Consider the following 24,544-nt stretch of genomic DNA (forward strand, 5'->3'; position numbering starts at 1 on the left):
GGGGTAGTCTCTCATTCTTTCCTCTGCCCCTGTAGATCTCCAACTGCCAGATTCAGGGAGCTTTTAGGATCCAATTGAACACTCAAAAACTGCCCACACTTCCAACCTTCCTATACCTGGGCTAAGATAGCCAACTTCACTTACTTCTTGGGGAAAGAAAAGACACAGTCTCCCACACCTTCCTCCACGCACCCCCTAAATCTGCCATATAGTAAGTGTCAAGAGATGTCTGGTTTGTTTTGTTTTGAACTTTTATATCAAAGCAATTGTGAGTTATTTCATTGTGGATTCATAGGTTTCCCAGATGTCTGTCAGAGCATATGAGTTTCTTCAGGGTCCAGAATTCAAGAACAGAGATGCCAAAATCCATAGGCCAGTTTCTAAACAATTCTGTGCTTCAAAAAGAATAATTTAGAAGCGAATACACTACTGTATTACTAGACATGTATTATTACAGGGGGGAAATCTGCATCAGGTGGCTACTATCTGGTTGCTTCCATCTGTCAGGGGGCAGACCAACTTAATCATGATAGCCTGGTTTTCTTCTTTAAAAACATCCTTTAACGGGTGAGGAAGATAGCACTTGAGAAGCTGAGAAAAGAGAATCCATTCAGCCAAAGAGCTCAAAATGGCCCAGGAAACATAGTAAAACCCTTCATCAAAACATGGCAAAGGAAAATGAACCAAACACGCATTTTGTGTGTGTGTGTGTGTGTGTGTGTGTGTGTGTGTGTGTGTGTGTACACGCTGTAATTTATGTAGATTTGAATGTGGAAGCCATAAGACAACTAAGGAGACATTGCCTAGAGACATCATTCACCTTTTTTCTTTTTTTTTTTTAAAGACAGAATCTCTCATTGGCTTGGAACTCACCAATCATGCATACCAGCAAGCCCGACAGATCTGTCTGCCTCTGCCTCTGCCTTCCCAGCACTAAAAACACGAGTATTCACCACAAACCTCATCTTTTCATTTGTACTTATTTATTTTTTAATGTGGGTCCTGGGGATCAGACCCAGGTCTCCCTGGTTACAAGCCAGGCACTTGGCCTGCTGAGCTGCCTTCCAGGCCACATTATCCATATTTTTGAGATTAAATAAAGATGTGTTTATCAACTGCATACAAACGGATCTTTCTCCTACGTCTTAAAGACCTCCTTGGGGGAGCTTTGTGATGCACTATGCCAGTTTTGCCTATTGCTTCTCCTGCCTGCCTAGGACACTGACCACCTTCGGGTGGAATGGTTCTCCAGGCTGTATCGTAGAAGGACTCAGGACCCTGCTTTTACTAGTGGGAGCCAGAGGTTGCAGGCATTCCCTCTGCTCACGTCCTAACTGCCAGTACATGCTCATGTCTCAAATTGGGAGCTCCGAGTTGAATTTTTAATGTGGAGAAGAGAGAGTCACAGTTCAGGACTGTTCGTGGATGCAGGGAAGGGTCCAGCAGCAAGCACAGAGATGTAGCTGAGGATGTGCCTGGGAGGAACTGGCTAGCTGGTTCTTCTAGTGTGACCACACTCTGCTCTGTGCTGCAGCCTCCCTTGGTTCTTCTGTGCTTTCTCTTGTCTTAGGATAATCCTACAAGTCACCTGGTGACCTTGCAGCAGATTTCTATCTTGAGCAAGTCAGCCAAACTCATGTGAGCCCATGAGCTTCGACTGATTTCTTTTCACGTTTCTTAAAACGTGCTGTGCTCTGTACCCCACTTTCTTGTTTTCAGACTAAAGTTACACCCCTTCAATGTTTTTCTGGGTGGTTCAGCTTGCTTACCCTCCCCATAGCTGCTCACCTATCCACAAATTTCCCCTGTCTAGATGAAAACTCAGTATGCTTGTGACACCACCTCGGATTCATGGGTATCACACTGATGACTTCTCCTGAGTCAAGGACTTCTCTAAACCTTGTCTCGTGTATAGGAGCGAAACAGAATTGTCTTCCTTCCGTGTGTGTATGTGTGTGACTTTACCTGGGAGTCCCATGTGTGCATTGCTTTGCCTGGAATGATTCCAAACTCTCAAATAACTAGGTTTCCTGCTTGTTTTCCACCTGTGTGTAAGTCCCTCCTCATACCTTGCTTCTCCGAGGTTCAGTTTCTGGCTACTCTTTATTTCATCTCTACCCTAGTACCTTCAGGCAGGAAGATAGCTTTCCCTGAACTTCCCCAAACTGCACAGTGAGTTTTTCTAAGGAAAACCATCTTCCCAGGTGGCTGCCAGAAGGTCACACTGGTCCAGTCCATGCTTCAGGTACTGATGCTAGACCTCAGTATTGTATGGCTTTATGCCTATTGGCTATTCCTTTCCTCAGATCTGATTCAGCACAGTACAGATTCAGGTCTCTAATAATTAATTTTAAAGAGCATCTTTCATCGCATTTTCTTAATTGATCCTAGATATCGGTGAAAAGGGGAAAAGCAAACAGGTTATGTTTGATGGATGATCATTGCACCGGTTGGCCTGAAGTTAGACACCTACTTTAAAAGCTTCATCTAGTTTATCTCACTGGCTTTCTGTGGAAATGTAGATGTCTCACTTTTAGGGGTCAGACTACAATATCGCTGAGAGATAAGTAACAATGGTTAAGTGGAGAAGCAAAAAATCCCAACCTCCGACTTGGCCCAGTCTGAACCCTCTGGTACTAGTTGTGGTATCGCTAATGGAACTCAAGTATGTGACTGAGAAGTTTGAAATGGAAAGCCATGAAGTATGCCATAAATCACCATAGCCATAAACAGTGTATATCTTACTATCAGTTTCCCCAAGAAACAAACCTGCAGCCATCTCAATCTGAAGCTACTTGGACAATTCTTTTATTTTATTTTATTTTTCTGGATGTGCCTCATATTCAAAGTACTTAACCTGGATAGTTTTATGTCAGCTTGGCACAAGCTAGTCTTTGGAGAGGAGGGAGTCTCAATTGAGAAAACACCTCCAAAAGATTTGTCTGTAGGCAAGCTTTTAGGGCATTTTTCTTAATTAGTGATTGATTGGGCCCAGTTCATTGTAAGTGATGTCATCCCTGGGTTGGTGTTCTGAGTTCTATGAGAAAGCAGGCTGAGTAAGCCATGATGAGCAAGCCAGTAAGCAGCATCCCTTCATGGCCTCTGCATCAGCTCCTGGTTTTTTCCCTGTTTGAGTGCCTGTCCTGACTTCTTTCTGTGATGAACAGTGACATGGAAGAGTAAGTCAAATAAACCCTTTCCTCCCTCAGTGATTTTTTTTGGTCCTGCTGTTCCATCACATAGGTAGTAACCCGGAGTAAAACAATACTTCCTAATTCTAAAGGCTTTTGTTTTTTGCTTTTTTTGATTTGCACTGTTGTTGCTGTTTTCTTCACAGTGAGTTTTGACAGGCCCTGTGGGCAAGAGAGTCCCTCCGACACCTTGTCCTTCCCAGAGCTATAGAAAAGGACAAACATGCCCACATGGGAATGGGCATCGCTCCTGGTGACCTCGTAGTGTTCTTCTCTGCAGGCTCAGGGACATCCCGGACCTTCTCCCTTCAGCATCTTGACACTTCTTAGGCTTGTCAAAATGTAAGTCAACTGAGTTGTGTTGTTCACATTGTGTGAATCACACGTGAGATTTCCTATGCAGGATTATAAAGAGGAAAGTAGCACAATTTGTTTCTATTTACTGATCTTGCCAGAGTTAAGAGAGCCGAGAGAGGAGCCTTGGTCTCTGTGAAAACTGGTTGCTTCACATCAGAGGCAAGGCAAGTGCCAACAGCATTAGCCTAGTTTTTGACCCAAGACCTTCCACCCTAGAACACCAACTGCTACTGCACTGGTAGCAGAAAGATGTTTATCCTTCCCAAGGACTGGGAGCCCTGGAGCTCCTTATGCAAGGTCCCTAACACCAAGGGGGTGGCCACATGGTATGTGCAGATACAGAGACAGACAGTCTCATGCCAGAAATTCCTCCACTGTCTTCCCAGTGTGCCTCACGAGCCTTCCAACTCTTCCAGCACAAACAACTCGGGGCCCTGTTGCAGGCTGCCAGCTTCCCAGCCAGGCCCGACTGCAATTTGTAACTCAGCTCAGCCCAGCTCTACTCGGTCAGCATTTCTGCTTGGAAAATGAGCAATTTGCTCTTGGTCACTTTGGCTTCTTTGTGAAATCAACCGAGAGCACGCGGGGCAGCTGGTTAGGGAGGGCCGAAGTGGCTTCCATAGCGCCTGGCTCATGCCTGGTCCCTGGGCTTGGTGTCATTACAGAGAATTACTCTCCAGAAGCCAACTGCCAGCTCTCCATGTGTGGGATTTGCAGCATCAGAGAAATTCACCCAGGAGGAAAAAGTGCTGGAGACATTTGGGAGGTCTAGGCAGAGGCGAGTGCTTTTCGGGACACTTCTCTCTTTTGGGGGAAAGAAAGAAGACGAGGTCTGGAAGTGAGAAGGAGAAGGTGGTGGGATGTTGTCCCAGCTCATGCTGAAGGAGCAAAGCAAGTCAGTTTAAGTGGCAAAGAAGAAGTGAGGACATCACAAACCGCAGCCGTGCGGGGAGCCTCACCAGCCTTAGGTTTCATGTATTTAGCCGCTGTAAGAGTGAGCCCCGGGCTTTCCACCACATTCCAGATCCAGAGGAAAGGAAGCAGGAAAATGTAAAGAAAGAAATCCACTCGACGAATCCTCCAGAAAGTCTGAGGTCTCCTTGCTCCCTTCAAGTTTTCTCATCACAACTTTTTCCCACAGAGCCGCAAATGTCGACCGCTCTCAGCTACCTGGGTCTGACATTTGCACGGAGCAGGTACAAGGCACCATTTCTCCTCTTTGCTCTCCATACCCAGTTCCATCAAGGGGGAAAAATGCTGGCCCGCGCTCTGATCAAGTGATCGGATGGTTCCATGGGAACGCCACACTCTGTTCTATTCTGGCTCCCCTCACAAGGGGTGGGGGCCGGCACATCTTCAAACGCCTGCTGGCTTAAATGGTGACAGCTGCATGCAACGGGCTCACTTTCAGCCCGCCTGGTGCAAGGAGAGATAACTGCAGGGTAAGACTTCAAAGACAGAAGAAGCACTGCAGCCATTCCAACAGCCTGAAGCTGCTGCCTCCAGTTGGTGGCTCCCTGTGTGCACCAACTGAGCCCAAGGGACCCCGGGGAACCAGGCCTTTCTCAGACACACTGTGAGCCCTGATGCAAGAAGGCAGGAATGAGCTTGCAGAGGTATTTCAGAGATTTTTGCAAACTCCAGAACAATGCAGAAACAGCTTGTGTTGATATGATAGTTTGACCGGCACTCTTACAGTTAGTGGAAAACAAAGTACGTCTTAAGACCTAGTAATGCATTCAGGCTGAGCTTTTGTTGTTTTGTTTTGTTTTGTGTGTTGTATATATGTCTCTGCTTTCATGCCAACCATTCACCCTGCAGAAAGCATTTATTAGAAGCTGACTCCGTGTTAGGAAGTCTAGTGGCCTTTGATCTTCAACCAAGGAGCCGTTATGGGAGAAACTGCCACACAGAAGATTCAAGAGTTGACTTGAAATCCCCAGTTCCTTGCAATGGGTAGCACAGATGTTTGTTAAGGAACCACATTAAAGAAGCCCACCGAAAGGTGGTTATTTCCTGCCAGCTCCATCTGGCGGGTCCTAACGAAATGTACCTCCACAGAGCAGGCTGTCCGTGACAATCATAGACACTCGTGACAAGTGATGCCTTTGGTGAGACAGCTCGTTTTGATAAGTCATCTCTGTCCGCTGTCGCCCGCCCAATTCAGCCTCCAATGTTTTAAAATCCTAAGCGAACACGGGCAAGATTGCATAACTTTTCGAGCCTTGTTTTTCCTCGTCTGCAAAATGGGGCTGAAAATACCGTATAATAAAGATAATAGCCTTGTTTTGCCTCCAGTTAGGTTGTGTTGGTTCTGAAACTTAAAAGAAGCCTAAGTAATAGATAAATTATGATGTACTCATATGGTGCAATAGGACACACCCATAAAGATCTTGAAAATGATGAACACGGGAGGGAACATCAAACCATAGCTGTTAAGGGAAGATAGTGAAGGTTTAGAAAAATGGATCAAATCATCTAGGTAGAATGGCCACTGCTGCATAGCTCTTGTTAGCACCTTAAAATAACTTAAGTCCTTATCATTTAAGATCTCCTCTGTGCCCAGACCAAATGCCATCTACCTTACGATGCCCTAAGTTCCAACCAGAGAAAATATCTACCCCGGAGCTCTAGGTGGTTGCTCTGTTCTTGTCTCTCAGCACTCTGGCATTGGACCAAGTCTTATCATCTTTTGTTTTACCTTTCAATAAACCCTCCTCTTTGTTCCCTTTCAGTTAGCTTGACTTAGTTTTACAACCTTAAAAGTAAGAATAGCTAATTAATATATTACAATATATTCATATGACAGACGATAAGGAAAATGACTTACAACATGGAGATAAATGTTAATTCTAAATATTAAATTTTCTTAAATAGCAGCATAAAAACCTCTAATTTGTTTGCAATCAATAAAGTAGAACATACCAAAATTATTTCATATATTTTTGCTACAAAATTTCAGAGAAAAAATGAGGAAATACATCAAATAATAGAAGTGGGTATTATTCAGGCACGGGATTACCACTTGTTATTTTTTGTTTGCTTTTTGTTTTGTTTTTGTTGTTGTTATTGTTGGTTTGGGGGGGTTGTTTGCTTGTTTTTTATGCTTTTCTAAACTTTCCTATTGCTACCTAAGAAAACAACAAACACATATTTTTATTAAAAAACAGATTGTGAAGTATGAAAATAAGGATAAACATCAGAGATTTTTGTAAGTTTCAAACTTTAGCTGTTTTCCCAACAATCATCTTTAAAACAGCTACTGGGAGTTTGAGGGTGAACTAAATACCAAAAGGAAGATCCGGGCATGCGCAGTCCTGACCTCATGGCACTTAGCGGTAGTGGAGACGGAGCACAAACGGAAATGGTAACCCAGGAAAGTGGACAGGGAAAAGACTGAGTGGTTTGACCGCAGAGGCAGCCGTAGGCGGCCATTCTGCCCTGTGTCTGCCCGTGGTGGAGAATGGCTTCACTGTGCTCCTGAGAAACAGGACAAGCTCGGTGGCAAGTCTGATTCTTGAAGAATTAACGAAGTCAGAAATATAAACATTTTTCTAGAACCATCAGTTCTCAGTCTTTCCTTCTCACCTCTGTTTTCCTCCTGCTTTGTTCCTATGCAGCAAAACATCTCTGTCTAGAACTTTCCTCCTCCACCACCCCTCCAGTTGACCTAAGGCAAAATACCAAAATGACCAAAAAGGTCAACGGCAGGAGAAAAGGAAGCAGGCCTGAACCTTCTCCAGCATAGTTTCTCCTCGTGGGACATAAAGGGCTATACAGTCTGTGGTTGCAGAGCTGGTCCAGCAGTTCAGAACCTCTTACAGAGATAGCAGAGTGTTGGTGCTCCATCCCAGCTTCCACATGGCCTCACTGGCACCAGGCATGCATGTGGCACACATATATGTAGGCAAAGCAAACATGTACATAAAATTAAATAAATATTCAAAAGTTTTAGAAGCATAAAACAACTATAAAGTTTGATTTTCAAATGACATGTTCTTTCCCTCTGTGTGTGTGCGTGTGAGCATATATGCACATGCCTTGAATGCCTGTCTTTCCCCATTGCTAATCACCTTATTTTTTGAGACAGGACTTCTCTCTGAACTAGTGCTCACTCATTAGGCTAGAGTGACTGACTAGTGAACCCCCAAATCAAGCAGTGTTTCAGGATCAAAGCACTATAGGAAAAGCTTAAGTTCTTCCTTCCTTCCTTCCTTCCTTCCTTCCTTCTTTCTTTCTTTCCTTTCTCTCTCTTCCTCTCTCCCTTCGTTCTTTTCTTCTTCCTCCTTCCCCTCCTCCTCTCCTTCTTCCTCCTCATCCTTCTCTCCCTCCTCTTCTTCTGTGTTTCAAGACAGAGTTTCTTGCAGCTCCGGCTGTCCTAGAGGTCACTATACGAACCAAGCTGGCCTGAAATGGTGAGAGATCTACCTGCCTCTGCCCCCTGAGTGCTAGGACTAAAGTTGTGTACCACCACTGCCTGGCTTTGGGAGAGTGTAATTTCTATGATACTCACCTATAGTTAAGAATACTAGAGGCTGGAACTGGAGAAATAGCTTAGCAATTAAGAACACTGGCTGATCTTCAAGAGGACCTGACTCAATTTCCAGCATCCACATGGCAGCTCACCACTGTCTGTTACTCCAGTTCCAGAGAATCTGAAACTTCCACACAGATATAGAACATACATGTAGGCAAAACACCAATGCATACAAAATGAAAATAAATAAATAAATAAATAAATACTAAAGACTGGAAGATGCTCAGTTAATAAAGAAAAAGGTTCTGAGTTCAGTCTTCTACATTCTGTGCAAAGTTGGGTGAAGCTGAACCATTGATCACTCCTTTGTAACATCTGTAGGAGGGCGGCAGTAAGGAGGGAGCCAGTCATCCAGAGATCCTTCAGAAAGAGGAGAGGGCAGATCCCTGACTGTTGTCAGTTGGGCACACGGAAGCAAAATGCACAGGCTGGTTGGTTTAAACATCCCCCTAAGAAAGCCACTATATCAACTTAATCAATAAGGCCAGGATGTCAATCAGAGGTGTCTTTGGTCAAGGCCAGAACATTTTGATACTTCCCTTTTAAAATGGAGATGTTTAACTACCAGAATGTGATGCACATCAAGAAAAAAAAAATGCATCCTTCTTGAATCTGGTGAAAACCCGGTGTCAATGCTTAAAATAGGGATGTTACAGCCACCCGCTAGCAACAGCTTTTCTCGGCTTCTTGGGTGTAGTATCTGGAGGCAGATGCTCTGGACGCCTTCTCCTCTCTGTGTTCAGCCAGGGTCAACAATTATATTGCGGAGTTGAATTCATCTCAGCCCACAGTGCCAAATGGTCTTCAAGCACAACCAGCCAGGGGAGGCCAGTGCCAGTAACAGCTGAATTCTGGCTGCGGTTCAGGACAAGCCTGGCCCTTTCTCCTCCTCTGGGGCTTCCCCAAACTTCTGTTTCAACACCCAGGCCAGAGATTGCCTTACTCTGAGCCAGAACTTTGGGCAGCTGTTAAAGGTGCCTCGACCTGAGAGAGCACTGGGCCACCTGCTTGACCTAATCCCTCCTTGACGTACAGAGCTAAACCAGAGTCTTCAAGGAGTTTTCTAAAAACCTGCTTTTGTCATTAGAAGTGCACACGATATTGTCATTTATAACTTCTGCGTGTCTAGTAACCAGCATTGTTGTTGCTGCGGGTACTCCAGAAACAAGTTTGCCAGGATCAGACATGGGGCATTATGTCACCAAAACAAAGGAGCTCACACTGATGGATGTTGGGCTGGCCTCTCTGTGGGTTCCCCCTTCCTTCTTCCTACAGGTTGTAGCTTTTGTCTTCTTTTCCACTCGGGGTATTGAGTATTCTAAAAGTAGGAGGTTTATCAAGTAGACTTGAAAATTAGAACAGTTGAAACAGATTAAAAACTCTCACCATTTCCCTTTTTAAGGTAGAACGGTAAGCTCTATTTCTAGATTGTTGATATTCCTGGAAATTATAGTCATCTGGTAGTATCTTTATGATGAGCTGGGAATGACATGGGTTTGTTTTTTTTTAATTTTTTTTTCTGTCTGTAGAGCCTTCCGTGGCCAGAGCTCATGGGAGGGAAGGGAAGAGACAATGAGCACAGAGAAGTAGATTTGGGAGAACACTTAGCTAAGTGGGATGGATGGTTCCATAAACCGAAAGCCAAGGGTCCTGTCTGTTGCCTTCCCAAGGTCTCTGTCTCTCTTAGGAGCCATTTCTTTAGCCAGCCTTCTTTCCAGCCATTATAGATCACAAGCAGGGGGCAGGGCAACTGCACTCTCTCCAGGAAAATTCTCAATGGCTTCTTTACTCTCCTAATCCACACTTTATGTAAAAGAGGAGTTGGCATTATTCCTCACATATTTCTATGGGGGATTTGCTTATATGGATATTTGCCTTTGGGGAGATGATTTTAGAGTTTATAAATTACAAATGAGTCCTCACGCTCATTTTTGTCCTATTGGACAAAAGCAGCTTTTATGCTACCATGATGGCAAAGACTTAGTTACATATTTATATATAAACATTTATATTTATAAACATAAGATATTTATATATTTGGTGCAAACCTATCCTTTTGTTTCTGGACACACAGCTAGACAAACTGGGAGAAAGCCACTTACTGGTCACAAGCACACAGCTCGGGCTCCTAAAGCAAGAAATTATCTCCTGCCACTTATGCCTTGCAATGTTCTGCTTGTGGTAACTGTTTAGCCTAACATAAGAAGTACATCCACTGTCATGTCTGATTTGAAAGCACGTGCGCACGTGTGTTCGAGTATAAGCACCCTACCCCCACAGATACGCAAAACACACGTGCACACACATACAACATATAATCACTTAAGCAATTGCCTTCAATAGCCCAGAAAGTTTCTATGGGAACAAGCAGGTTCTCTAAGAACATAGGTCATCTGAAGAGGGCTTTTCAATGACAAAGCATTTTCCTGTGCATTCTTTCTTCACAATTACAAGCAAGCTTCCAGGGCAGGTATTATAGCTCCTGGGAAAGAGAATATGTAACGGACCAAAGACAGTGTTTCCTCCTATGAAATGGCTCTCCCAAGGTCCACACACAACCAGTAAGTGGGAGCTGAGGGAACTCTAGCCGAAGATAAGTCTCCCTTCTATATTGGTGGCCCTCGTCACCAACAGACACTTCTCATCTTTCCAAAGCTCACCATGAATTTCCCCTGCTGCAGGCTTCCCTGGGTCACTTCACTTAGAACTGACAATCTGTTCTCTTCTGGTCCCTCTTTCGCCTGCCTATATCCTCACAAAAGTAACTCCATAGGTTTGGGATATTTACTACGTGAGCACTAAGAAATCTGCATGAAGATGGGTCTATGTGGTTCTCAGACATAGACATGATACGATTTCAAATCTAACACATATGGATAGGACACAATGGAGCTTGTGGCCCCAATGGTAGTGTGAGAACAATGGGGAAAAGCTAACAATGGTGCAAAGGCCGTGTTTCCTCTTACAGAAATGAAGCATGGTGAATAAGCCAAGACACTTTTTAGATGTCACATAGGAGTCAACTTGACCTTCCTAATATTAAAAACTATTTGGAACACATATGGTTCCTGTTGAGGCCAGAACTGTCTGGTTAGATTTAGTTAATTCTGACAATGAAAATGAAATCAAATGACCCAAATAACTCCCAAACTAACTCTAAGTGGGTACTAATATCTTTAGGAAAAACATTATCTTTTCTTCTGGTATTTTCAAACACACCCTTTTACTATCTTTAGCTCTGTTGAGGGAACCAAGGGGAGATAATTAAATACTTCAGATGGCCTAACAACAGCACAAGTTAGGAGTAATGAGACTCACTCTATGTGCACACAATTGTTAAGTCAGATACTTTTAGCTAGAAATGCATTACATTTCTGTAAGCCTTCCAAACAGTCAGGCACAAATCCCGTGGAGTTAAATCCTGCCAGTAAGTTCTCACACTTCTTTCTGCACAGAAGTCCAGACCAGGAAGTGGGGCTCCTGGTTGCTTCCTAGTAGAAGGCAGAAAAGCCAGGGAGGATGCTGCTCTATTAGAGCCACCTGGGAAATTCTAAAATATTCTCCATTTGTCATCCCCAGAAATAAAAGTGGGAAGGGCGCACGCAACTCTTGCCAATGTTAGTTTTCTAGAACATGCCTTGGGCATAGTCATCGAAAAGAAAGGGAGAAAAATCAACTGGTGACTTTTCCTGGCTGAGAGACAAGATTCAAATAAGCTGTTTAGCCTTCGGTTTCAGTGTTCCCAAACATCATAAAGATTCCAGCTCTTGTAAAAGGGAGCCTGTTGTTTACAATAGACTATTCTGGAGAGAGTGGGTGTGTCTCTTGAGGCAAATATTTGCCCATAGGAGGGTAATAAAACTGTATGAAGCTCTTACCCACTGTTCCATGTGGTCACTCACTCAAGTCTATTTTAAGATCTTGTCAGGCACAAACATTTACAAGACCCTGGCATTTCTCCTTAAGAATATATAACTGACTTAAAGGCCACAATCTCCCTTATCAGAGTGGGTGACAGGGGTTTATGCCAAGCAGTTTGGTCACTTCTTTGATTTTAGCTCCTTGAGATCCCAGGCATGAATCCTGCCCAATCCTGGTCTGTTTTCACCATATCCTGTGCCGTTGAATAGGCCTCTTGTAAAATATGCAATGTGTACCTCTTTCCTATTTTTTCCTCCTGAAACTCTAAACAAATCTTACATCAGTTTGGTAAAATATGTAGCTCTCTTACATTCCTTTGGCTGATTTTAAAAGGTCAAAGTTCTAAAGAGGGCAGGAAATCTTTCTGCAAGAATCCATATGGCTGACTGGGCAGTGGTAGAACATATCTTTTAATCCCAGCTCTTGGGAGGCAAAGGCAGGGGCATCTCTGTGAGTTCAAGACCAGCCTCGTCTATAGAGCTAGTTCCAGGACAGCCAAGGCTACACAAAGAAACCCTGTTTTGAAAACAAAACAAAGAATCTGCATGGCCAAAAGACAGTTAAACCTAGCAAAAGCCATACTCCAGAAGCAGATATATTCCGGGGGCTTTACAGATCCAGCACTAGCTGAGACTTGCGTTCTAGCCACTGGTAAAGCCTTCTGACAAAACCGCATTGACTAAAACCATGGGGCTTCTTTATTGGCGCAACAGAACCAATTGTGAGGTTCTCAGGGAGAACAAACAGGACAGTGGAATCAAGGCCAGCAGAAACAGCTAGAGCTGACACAGGCCATGAAACCGTCCCTTGAACATTTCCAACTTGGCTTCAAGCCATGTGCCCACCCCTCCTCCTCTCAGGAGGGCACTATGAACTATCATGGCGGATATGTCTTCCTCTTCATAACCATTCATGAGACAATGCCTCTCATACACACCAGTATTTTATAAACACTTAATTCTGGGTTCTTTTTCAGGTTAGTTAGGTGCTAACAAGGACCCAGGCTCTTCGTTATTTAAGGCTGAGTGATGTCCCCAATTTAAAGACAGACAGACACAAGCACTCAGTTCTGTTGCTATAAAACTATTAAGTAGAGCGATGCACAGAGAATCCAATCCAGAGAAAACCTATGCTCAGAGTCTAGGGACAGAACTCAAAGCAGTAGGTTCCCAGTAACAAGAGTAATTGGAAGATCAGGGTGTGAAGAGAGAGAAAAGATTACATGTCATAAGGAAAAGGAAATTATGTTGATAATATTTCCTAGCAGCTTCAGCCAACTTGCCTGTAGGTTCTTTAACATGTGCCAAATGTGGCCTGAAGCTATCAGGATTAAGAGCATTCTTCATGAAGATCAAAGGAAGACCCTCAGAATGATGTTTTTAAACTCAGTACAAATATTGTCCCCCAAATAGGAGCTCTCCAGAATACCAGACTTAGCACATTTTACAAGAATTTCTCTATGTCACAGCAAGACTAATCTTTAACGTCACAAGATTAATTAATTAATTCATTCATTCATTCAATGTATTTTGGTATCTAAAAAGCAGTTTTACTCTTGTGGCTATCTGGAGCTCAGAGGAACAGGAACATCATGGGTACAAGAAATGGGTTCTCTTGACATTCAAATCTCCGTTCACTGTAACCTTTCTCAGCCACACCTACTTCATAGAATCTCTGTGGATTGATTGGCAGAGCCTTCAGATAGGAACACTGCCAGTCGAGGTTGGCTGTAATAGAGAACAATAATTTCGAGTGTGAAGGAAACGTTCCTGGATATTAAGAAAAAAAAAGGCAAATGTTGTCTAGATTCTTAAAGACGTATTTCCTCTTCATGACTACAACGGCCACACTTCCTTCCCTGAAGTATATGCTGTTCTCTCTCTGGTACTCAGAACAGGTTTGTCTTCAGCAGTCTGGGAAGGCAGCCGGGTGGGTGGGTGGTTGTGGGGCCCACACTGGACCAGCATCTGAGTCGCAACAAATCTCATATTGTCCCGACCCTAATGAAATTGCTTCTGGCGTCACCAGGAAAGTGTTTACTCGCCTCTAAATTAACTCCATTGTCCATCTGAGAAGAAAGTAAGTCAGCTATCAAAAGAAGAAGAAAAAAAAAAAAAAAAAAAAAACCCAAACCCGAGGCAGGCACAGAGTTCTTGCTTACAGCAGTAGGTTTTATTGTTTTGCTGTTGTTGTTTTGTGTTTTGTTTTAAAGGGTTGTTTTTCCACAAGTTCCTTTATGTCCTAAGACTCTCTGTCCGGTAATGAAATTTCTTAGAACAGCCTTGGGCTCCTGGTCGCTGTCCCGTTGTCCCCCATCCCCCACCCCCTCCATCCCCCATGGCTGCATGCAGAACCTTTTCCTCAAGTGATGGACTCCTTTGCAGCCAGTCAGCACCTGCTCTCAAAACCTGATCCCTCCCTGGTTTGTTTCAAGTGGAGCCAGGGGATCCGGACTTAATTAGCAGTGATATATCTCTCATACTGATCAGTTCCATCTAGCTTCCCCTGGGGCCCCAGATTTGTCTCTATTTGGAATCCCCGCGCTTGCTGGGCGGCTTGTGTTTGCAGTTAGCTGGCAGCGGCTCGGAGAGCACGCCGGGTGGGAAGGCTCGCCGGGTGGTGGAGCCGGCAGCCTTCGGCGGGGCTGGGGAGGAGACAAGTCCTGGCGGCTTCCTTCAGCCCAGCGCCCACAGCCAAAGGCCAGGCTGGGAGACAAGCCCCTCCTCAGACACCGGAAGAGACCGGGAGGCTGGCTGGAGATGGTGATCACCCTCACCCACTGAAGGAAGCACCGTGGCATGGCGGAGGCCTGGATGTTGCGACCTTGCAAAGGGCCTTTGGGCTGCTGAGGAAAGATTTTTTTTTTTTCCAGGAGGGGAAACGGCCTCCTGCTCTGTACCGTCTCGAGCCAAAATAACATGTTTTGGCAACCATTATTTGGCAATTAGGGCCTCAGCTCACTGAAAGCATTCTTCCATGCAAAATATGCCTTGGAAAGAAAACACTAAACCACATCTGAGTGAAAATATAGGAAGGAAGTGAACAAAGGGGTGACTGAGCAGGGAGAGTCAGCAGGAGCGCTTTGGAGGAGGACGCACTTGGCAACTAGACCTTCCCATTGCCCGGACTCCAACTCTACCCAAGTCTAGGCAAGGCCTCAAGACTTAGCCAGACAGCATGCGGTGCGCTAGGCTCCATTCCCTGACCCTCCAAACAGCCTTTCCCCAGGAGCTAAAGGAAGGCAAAAGATATGTGTCTGCAGGTCAGTTCAAACACACACACACACACACACACACACACACACACACGAGAGAGAGAGAGAGAGAGAGAGAGAGAGAGAGAGAGAGAGAGAGAGAGAGAGAGAGAGAGAGAGAGAGAGAGAGAGAGAAAGGAGCACGGTTGCTGGAACCTTCTCTCGTCCCAACACTGCTCCTTTCCAGCCAATGTGAGAGCAGAGATACTGCTTTTCCCACGGTCCCAAGGAAACCGCATCCTCTGGTAAAGAGAACAGTCAAACAGGTTACCATCCATCAGGTACAACATGACAGAAGCAAGGAGACTGTGACTCAGGGCATGTCATGTTTTCTGGTATGTTCTAATCAGACATCTTGCCATATGCTGTGGTCTACTGTCACATACGGTTTGCCATGTTCTTTCTTTACCATCCTTGCTCAACTCCCGAATTTGTTGAAAAACTGTAAAGATTAGACTTTGAAGACAGGAAGCAATACCCAATTACCCCTTGCACACAATAATCTGCCTCTACAGTGGGCCCAACAAAACCACATCCTCCAGCGCAGCTGTGGAAGATCGGGGTGACACAGGGCCAAGACACCTAGACTCCCCTCCCTTGTAAACACAAATACCACCTGTAGACTATCTCCAGGAGAAATGTTAGCGGATGTCACCGTCGACAGAGACGACCAAAGTGGCTCTGATTACTCTTTCACTGTGTGACTAACTCATGAACACGTTAGGTTTAATCTTACAATTCTTAATGACGTACCCTTCATTATTAGAACAAGCTTTTCTAGCATTGAGCATTCACATAGGATAATCGTGGGTTGCTTCTGCCCAGCCATGGGATGATCTGGTATGTGTGTGTGTCTGGGGGGGGGGGGGGCTGGAATTTGCAGTATCCCTTTGTCTCAGTCTCCCGAGGTCCTGACTGCTAAGGTCATAGATATAATCTGACCTAGCGGAATCACTTACTGATAGTTAGACACTATAGTTATAGTGTAACAGTTTCAATCACTTACTGGTAGTTAGATACTATAGTTACAGTGTAACAGTTTCGAAGTCTATTGTTCAGTGGCTGTACCCGTTTTTACAGGGTGAGGTTCACAGGATCAAATATTGGAGTATTTTTTTATGTGTGCCCTTGTGTGAGTTATGTGCACCATGTGCATGCAGGTGTCCTTGGATCAGAGGGTGCAGGATCCCCTGGATCTAGATGTACAGTTGGTTGTGAGCCACCTATTGTCAGCGCCAAGAACAAACCCCAGGTTTTCAGCGAGAGCAGTAAAGGTTCTTGACTATTAAGTCATCTCTCTAGCCCTATCAATGCACTGTTTCTAATCGAGGCAGAGAGATCATTTGTCCCCTTTAACCAAAGCCAGCCCACAGGCATGGAGGAAGGCTCGGTGTGCCTCTTATCTGCCCGGCTCTCCATGTCCCTTCCTTTCTTGATAAGTTTTAGAAGTTTGATGACAACCTGCACATTTTGGCTTGACTTTCTTTTGAAACTTTTAGAAAAAGTTCTGCCTACAACTGAACTTGGTCCCTAAAGTCTTTAAAGTACATAATATTTTTTCCTCTGGGCATTTATTAGGGAAGAACCATTTGTCTCAGTGTTTATAGTTGCCCGAAGGCCAGTGTCTCTCAAAGGGGCCTTTCCATGCTCAGTGTTCTCACACCTGGAACCCTCCTCTTATGGGCAGACTGTGCACAGAACTGGCTCTTGGAAGCCAACATGAATCCGATGACAAGAGTGATCCAATGTCACAAGAACTTGTGGTAGGTATAGAAATTAATTGTGGATATGTTTTAATTGACTTTATGGATGAAAGCTAGAATATTTCTCCAAAAATGTTGGTTTATCCCCAGCCTAAAGGCATTCTGACCCCAGGGGGCAAAAAAGGAATCTGATTTTTGCCAGCATTTGAAAGGACCACATTAGAGAGAATCTCTTCAGTATTCTATGAAAGCATCACCTGTCAATAAAAAAGCTGGTGCTCTATTAACTGAGACAGGAAATAGGAGGTGTGAGTTCCTGTAGGGAGAAGTTGGAACTCTGGGATAGAGTCGGGCTTGGGAACAGAATCACCCTGAACTCTGAGGAGACTGATGCATGAAACCAAAAAGTAACTAACCATATGGCACTTATAGAGGAAAATAAACGGGTTAATTAAGTTACAAGCTAGTCAAGAAACAAGCCCAAGCTTATGGCTTAGGCATTTATTCATAAATAATTAAGGCTCAGAGCCATTATTTTGGGAACTGGGGCTTGGGTGGAAAAGCCCGTGGTTACAGACCACAGGAGTAGAGGAGATGATTGGAAAAGCCTCTTAGAATAACTTTCAATAACCAGCCTCTCTTTGCAATGTCAAAGCCAAATAAACCCATAGGTTATATAATAGAAGTTAATTATTACGTTAATAGATGAGCAGTAGCGCCCAATACACTCACACACATAGATTCTAACCAAGCTTTTGAGGGACTAGACTTTTGCAGGAGTGTGAGACCCACAGCATCTCTAATAATGCTCTAAGACATTTACCCTTAAGTAAGTCAATACCTAGGATTGAATAAAAATCCCCCTAATGTGAATCTTTGCTATTAGTAGGGTTATGCAGTTTAGACATAAATTTACCCATGTATAATGTGCTTTTTTGCCTTAACAAGTTTGTTGGTGAGTTGCCAGTACAACTTCTGTTCTTTATCCACTTCTCACAACTGAGAACATTGCCATGGTAACATAGATACCAATCCTTTGGAGCCTTTAGCTTCTGTCCCTAAAGTCACAATACTTTCTGAAATACTGTGTACCACTTTACCAGTGAAGTCCTAGAATATGTAATGCTATTGAACGGCTATACTTATTAAAAAATGAAAGCTAAGAAAATAGGGGATGGAGAGATGGTTTAGTGGTTAAAAGTTCTTACTGCTCTTTCAGGGGACACAAGTTTGGTTTCCAGCACCCCACATCTGGCAGCTCACAACTGTAACTCCAACTCTAGGTGATACAATACATTCTAGCCTTCAGATATTTGCGTGCATGTGCAAACACACACACACACACACACATACACACACAAATAAAACAGTAATTTTTTTTTCTTTTTTTAAAGCTAAGAAAATACATAAATGATGAACATAGGCTATCCCAGGGCTAGAGAGATGGTTTGGTGGGCAAGAGAGCTTTCTCAGAAAGCCCGAGAACTTGAGTCTGATTACCCTGCTCCCATGTAAAAGGCCAGGCACAGCCGTGGATGCTGTAACCCAGCATTGTGCAGTGCAGACAGATGGATCCGCCCAGCCCAGTCTAAACAGAGAGCTTCCAGTTCAGTGGAAGACCGGCTCACAAAGCCCTGAGGCAGGAAGTGATGGGGGAAGACCGAGTTCTGCTTTGGAATCACAGCCTGCACATCAGTGACCTCAAGGGCATGTCCCACACAGGTGCACTGAAACAAAATGAGGCACAAGTGGGGTATGCTGGGGAAGTGGAGAGTTTCTGTCATCCTGTAAAACTGTTGGAAATGCAACCAAGGAGGATCCTGGTAGAGCAACATCGTCCAGAAACGTACATCCCGGAACAGCAATAGAACCAAACTGTCGAGGTTTGACCTGAAGTTGCCACTGAAAGGGCCTCTGGGATGTGAGACATGCGTGCAGCTCACATCAGCTCTGCTTTGCAATGGGAGAATCAAGCTTCTCTGACCTTGGGTGAATCATTTAACCTCTGTGGCTGAGTGTCTGAATCTTTAAGGATAATAATTCTGATTCTGTAGTCCCGCCTGGAGACACGGGGATCACACTCGTGAGTTGTTATAAGTGGTTTCTGAAACCTTGGATCCAGCTTTATCACAATGATATTTATTTGATTCTTGGCAAGACTATTAGTTATTCAACTACAACTTCTATCTCTTAAAAACCCTTAAACGGACACAGTACAGTTTGCATTCTGAGCCATGGGTGTTCCAACAGCACTACATGGGCTATGTGTAGAAAATGAACTCCTTCAATAGTGAGCCCCATTGTGTCTTTGTGTTCCCCGCCCAAGCAAGACAGAAGCAGGCAGCTTCTGGCTCCTAAAAGCAAAGGTTTGTCTGAGTCTCTATGTGGGGACAGCAGCACTTCAATTCTCCTCAGAGAATCAGAGACTTGTCTCCTTTATTTCCTGTTGACTCAGCTATCTTCTTCCCACATTTGGGGTTTGTGGTAAATGAGGAATTTGTGTTTGGCCTACTGGAAGCAACGCCTGTGAATAAGTTACAATCATGTGGACCTTATGTTTTGTTTTTCTTTTCTACATAATCTGAAACTCTCCTTATAGATTCATTAATGTTAATAAAGATTATATTTTATTTGCTAAAAGCAGAACCTTGGTGATAGAGCATTTGACGAAATACCATATAAAATGAAGTTTTAAGATTCTCAACTTCCTTAATATGACTTCAAAAACAAACCAGCCCTTGTTACTGATATACAAAGCTTTGTTTTGTTCTTACAACATTCTCTCTCTCTCTCTCTCTCTCTCTCTCTCTCTCTCTCCAAAATACATCTATCAGGAGAATTTCCCAAATTAATGACAAAAATATAAATTCTTTATGCATAAGCAAGCAAATACTATAAAAGAACTTGGTGTAAATTTGATCTAATTTATTTAAAAGTTTTAAAAGATTTAAAAGAAGGGTTTGACTTTTTCTATTTTCTATTTGCCTTTGTATTTAAGCAGTTCAAGAAAAAAGTTCTTTAAGCCCACAAAAGTGTTCACAATTATTTTTAGTTTTTTGCTTGCTTGTTTTTGTGTTTGTTTGTTGAGACAGTGAATGATAATTTGTCTGGGCAATTTCAAATTTGCTATTCTCCTGCCTCAGCCTCCCAATATACTGATATTAATAGATGTATGCCACAGTGCCTAGATATGAGTTTTATGTTAAAGTTATGAGACTGAAAGAATTAACCAATTTTAATCATGTGCCATTATATATATATATAACGTTGTGTATAGAAATAAGTTTTGTGTATATTTATAATGCTGACTACTTCAAAGTCTACACTTCCATGACTTTTCTCCACAATGCCAAGGTATTTAATATTCTAACCCAAAAGAATTGTGTTAATCTCTGGGATAAAACTGAAAGTTACTGGGTTCCATTAAGGGTGATAATCACTTGGAGTCGGGACTAGTCTGGACACAAAGTTGGGCCTGTTTTGTTGACAAGAAGGGGTAGGGGGTGGAAAGAAAGACACATTCACACATGTAACAAACTCTTTATCCAGAAAACAGACAGAATGCTTATATCTGAAGTACACAGCCAATGATAAGGGAATAAAGAGGATAAAATCCATAGGGAGAGGGAAGACAGGCACTGGGCACCTTAGGGACTCTGCAGGGGGGTTCTTGGCAGCATCCGGGAGACGCTCTCATGTGTATTACACGAACCACGTTTTCTAATCTAGTTTTCCTTCACTGTTTGCCTGTGCTTTCTGGGATGGAACCGACTCCTTTCCCAGATACTGAGATTCTTTAGCCCAGCGCTTACGATGACACATTTTGAAACATAACATTTGGAGAAGAAAGAGAAGTAGTCTGTGAGTGACCCCCTGCAGCTGGGTAGGCTTATCCATTGTTAAGGTTCTTAGGATTGTTGATATGGGTGGAGTTCCTTGTCTGTTGCTGTTTGGTATCTGGAAAACGAGAGAAGGAATTTGCTGAGGCCTTAGCCAGATGGAGTTCAAACAGAAGTCTATACGAAGCATTTGTTTTTTTCTGTAAGAAGGTTATCTAGAACCCGATGGCATTGTTAAATCAAAGACTTAGGAGTCTGTAATAATTGTGGCCCAGGGGAAAGTTTTTCTCAGTATATAACAGGGGTGACAGAGTTCTGATGTTCCAAAGATAAGACTTGTCCTGGCCGTGCGGTTAACTTCTTGTTGTTTGCTTTGTTTTGTCAATGTGCCACAAGCTATAGTTATCTGGGAAGAAAACCATGATTGAGAAAATGCCTCCATCAGACATATCCAAGTCTATGGAGCACTTTCCTCATTAACATGGAAGCTTCATCCCAGGCCACAGTGAATGATCAGGCCAATATATCAAGCCACAGAGAGCAAACCAGTAAGCAGCATTCCTCTATGACCTCTGCTTAAGTTCCTGCCTCCAAGTTCCTGCTGGAGTTCCTGCCTTGCCTTCCCTTGGTGATGGACTGGAACCTGTCAGCCAAACTTCCCTTCTCAGAGTTGTGTTTGGTCAGTGGCTAATCACAGCAACAAAAAAACTAACTCAGGCAGTGGCTTCTGTCACAGGTACTACTGCTCACATCACAAACAGTGACAGACAGCACAGGACTCTTCAAAGTGATTTCTGTAGATGTGGCAGTTTGGAGACCACACAAAAGAGTTCAAAGGGTGTCCTGAGGTGACAATATCTGACAACATGACAACAGACAAAAAGAAGAATTTACTTTGTAATGATTTCTGCAGAAAGCCTACAGATGCTGAGGAGAAGCTATGAAATTCAATGTATCACAGGGCAGAAGCCTTAATCCAACTAACCTTTGAGTCCCATTATATAAATTCAAAATATTGAATCTTTTATTTCTAAGTTTTCTCTGCCAAATGACAAATATGCTGGTTATTTTTAAAATGTAACTTGATACTTTATATATAAATTATATCACAGCAAAATCACTAAGGCTGCAGTCCAAGGTGTCTTATAAATATTTGCAGAGCAGAGATAGGACATTATATAATTAGAAAGAAAGGAAGAGGCTGCAAAAGTTTAACTCCATGTAGGTTATACAAGAGTTAGCTTGTTCAACTAAGAAGTATGCTCAGAGGCTCAATTATAGCTTACACTTTTGGAATCAAACTACAAAGAAGAATCTAGACTTATTGACCCTATGTTGGTTAGTTTCAAGTGAACTTGTCACAAATTAGAAAATTTTGGGAAGAATGAACTCTTAACTGGCAAAATGCCTACATATTAGGCAAGTCTAGTGGGTACTTTGCTGATTAATAATTAATGTAGAGGGCCCAGGCCACTGCGGGCAGTGCCACCCCTAAGCACATGATCCTGGGTGCTATGAGAAATCAGGCTAAGCAATCCATAAGGAGCAAGCCAGAAAAGAGTGACCTTCCATAGCCTTTACTTCAGTTTCTTCTTCTAGGTTTTACCTTGAGTTCCTGTCCTAAATTCTACCAGTGGTGGAATATGACCAGAAAGTTAATGAGCCCTTTTCCTTCTGCAAGTTTGTCTTGATCATCATGGTGTGTTATCATAGCAACAGAAACTTCAACGAATACCTAAATTGGTTCCAGGAGTTGGGTATTGGTGTGACATACATGATCATGTTCTTTTGGGACAATTATGAAGAACTTTGGAACTTTGGGCTAGAAAATCCATTAAATGTTCAGAGCTTAATAATATGTTGTGGAAATGTGGAAGATAAAACTGAGCCCAGTGCAGATGAAGGAAGCTTGGCTTGTGAAGTTTTAGAGAGAAATTTGAGAGTCTCATAAAGGCTTGTTTGGGTCCATGTGATATTTTGAATAGTTCTAGTATGCTGGGGTTGAAAAATCAGCCATTGTTAACAAAATACCAAAACCCCTAAAGTGAACCCTTTCCTTTTGCTAAAACAATACTAGTCATCTAAGGCTAAGGATAAATGTCACTGAGGTGAAATCTAGGAAGTATTTCCTCGGGGTCAACACACAGAAGGTATGATCCAGAGTAAGGTTAATGCTGTAATTTGTATGGGGGCAGCCAAACATGATAAAGTGTAAGAGTGATTCCCAAGTAGTATTGGTTTTGAAGTCATGAAGTACTTCTGTATATTTTACCACAGCAACAAAAGCCTTAATTCGGACAAACCAATAGGTACAAAGTTGAGTGATCTGATTGAGACACAAGCTGGGAATAAGGCCAGACACAAAGTAGCTCAAGAATAGTACCCTTTGTATCTCAGCTCTAGGGTCCTTCTGCATTTGACCTTCTCAGTCGCAATGCTTAAGGGCTCTGGTATCTTCCAAGCTATGCAGAGGGAAGACTCAACAAGGCAGGCTTTGCTCTGCCTAAGCATGCTACTTTTCTTTGATACAGTCACTCCAAGAACCAGACATAAGGTATATGCCTCTCTTCCAGAGACCCAGGTTAGCCCCCAGGATTTCCACAACTCAGAAAATATGTGTTCTCCCTGCCTTATCTTCCTCACCTGACTTAAGTTCTCAGCACACTCACCCTGTCTTACTTCACCAGCTTTCTGTCACAGCCTCAAGACTCCACCGTAAGCCCAGGACGTGTTTCTAGGTTGGTTTTGCTTTGCCCGTTGCCCTCTGATTACACAGGACACTGCCATACATCCCAGTGTGTTATCAGCCTTCCGTAGTCTCTGTGCATTCCATGGTTATCCCCATAATCTATACTCTACCTGTTTCCTTCCCTTAAAATCTTAGGAAAGTCTTCACTTCTCTCAACAAAGCCTGGATCTCCCTAACAAAAATCTTGGCTTTCACATCTATTTTCCCTGAAATGAATTTTAAGAGCCTGTTTTGGAAGTCCAAGGCTCAACACTGACTCCTTTGTTGATGAACGACCATTACTACTGCCTTTTCCTGAAGCAAGGGTGCTCTTGGCTGCAGTTGGCAGAAACAAGAGTAACCAGGAAGGAACAAACAGATCCAGTAATATTTTAAAATATTGCCCACTGGAGAAGAACATTAAGTAGATGTTGAAGTTGGCAATGTCAGATTTGTAGCAATGCTAATCTCAAAATTGTAAAACGTTCCTTTGAAACGCTAAAGAATTCTGACCTTCAGCCTGGACTCATTCAGGCTATACATTAAAAAAGTGACTTCTTTTTTTAACTCTTTTTTTTTTTAAAGACAAAGAGTAAAGTCACCATAGCTGTTGACAAGAACAGTGATTATTACATAATGAATAAAGGCCTGAAGCAGCTGGAGGGTCAAGAGGCTAGAATCGATTGGCAGAGCATTTGAAAGTGCACCAGTTGGGAGTTATCTGAGTACCAATTAATAACATTCCGGAATGTATGATTTTGGAGTCCAAATAGCTTATGAAAGTCCTGCTCCAATGTAATCATACATCAGTAAGATCGCACCTCCCTCCATTCTGTGCAATGGATACTTGAGGGCAGCTAAAACCTAATGCCTTCCCTTTAGCTTTCCTTGTATCTGCACCGTTCTCTACTGCAGCCTCTTTTTTCATCCTCTGGAGGAGAACATCAATTGGCAACTCAGTGTCAGCTCATTCTCCCTGAGCTCAATCACTGTATCTTTACTACTTAGCTAATGG

Source organism: Micromys minutus (genome assembly GCF_963924665.1).
Source record: "Micromys minutus genome assembly, chromosome: 4".
NCBI lineage: Eukaryota > Metazoa > Chordata > Mammalia > Rodentia > Muridae > Micromys > Micromys minutus.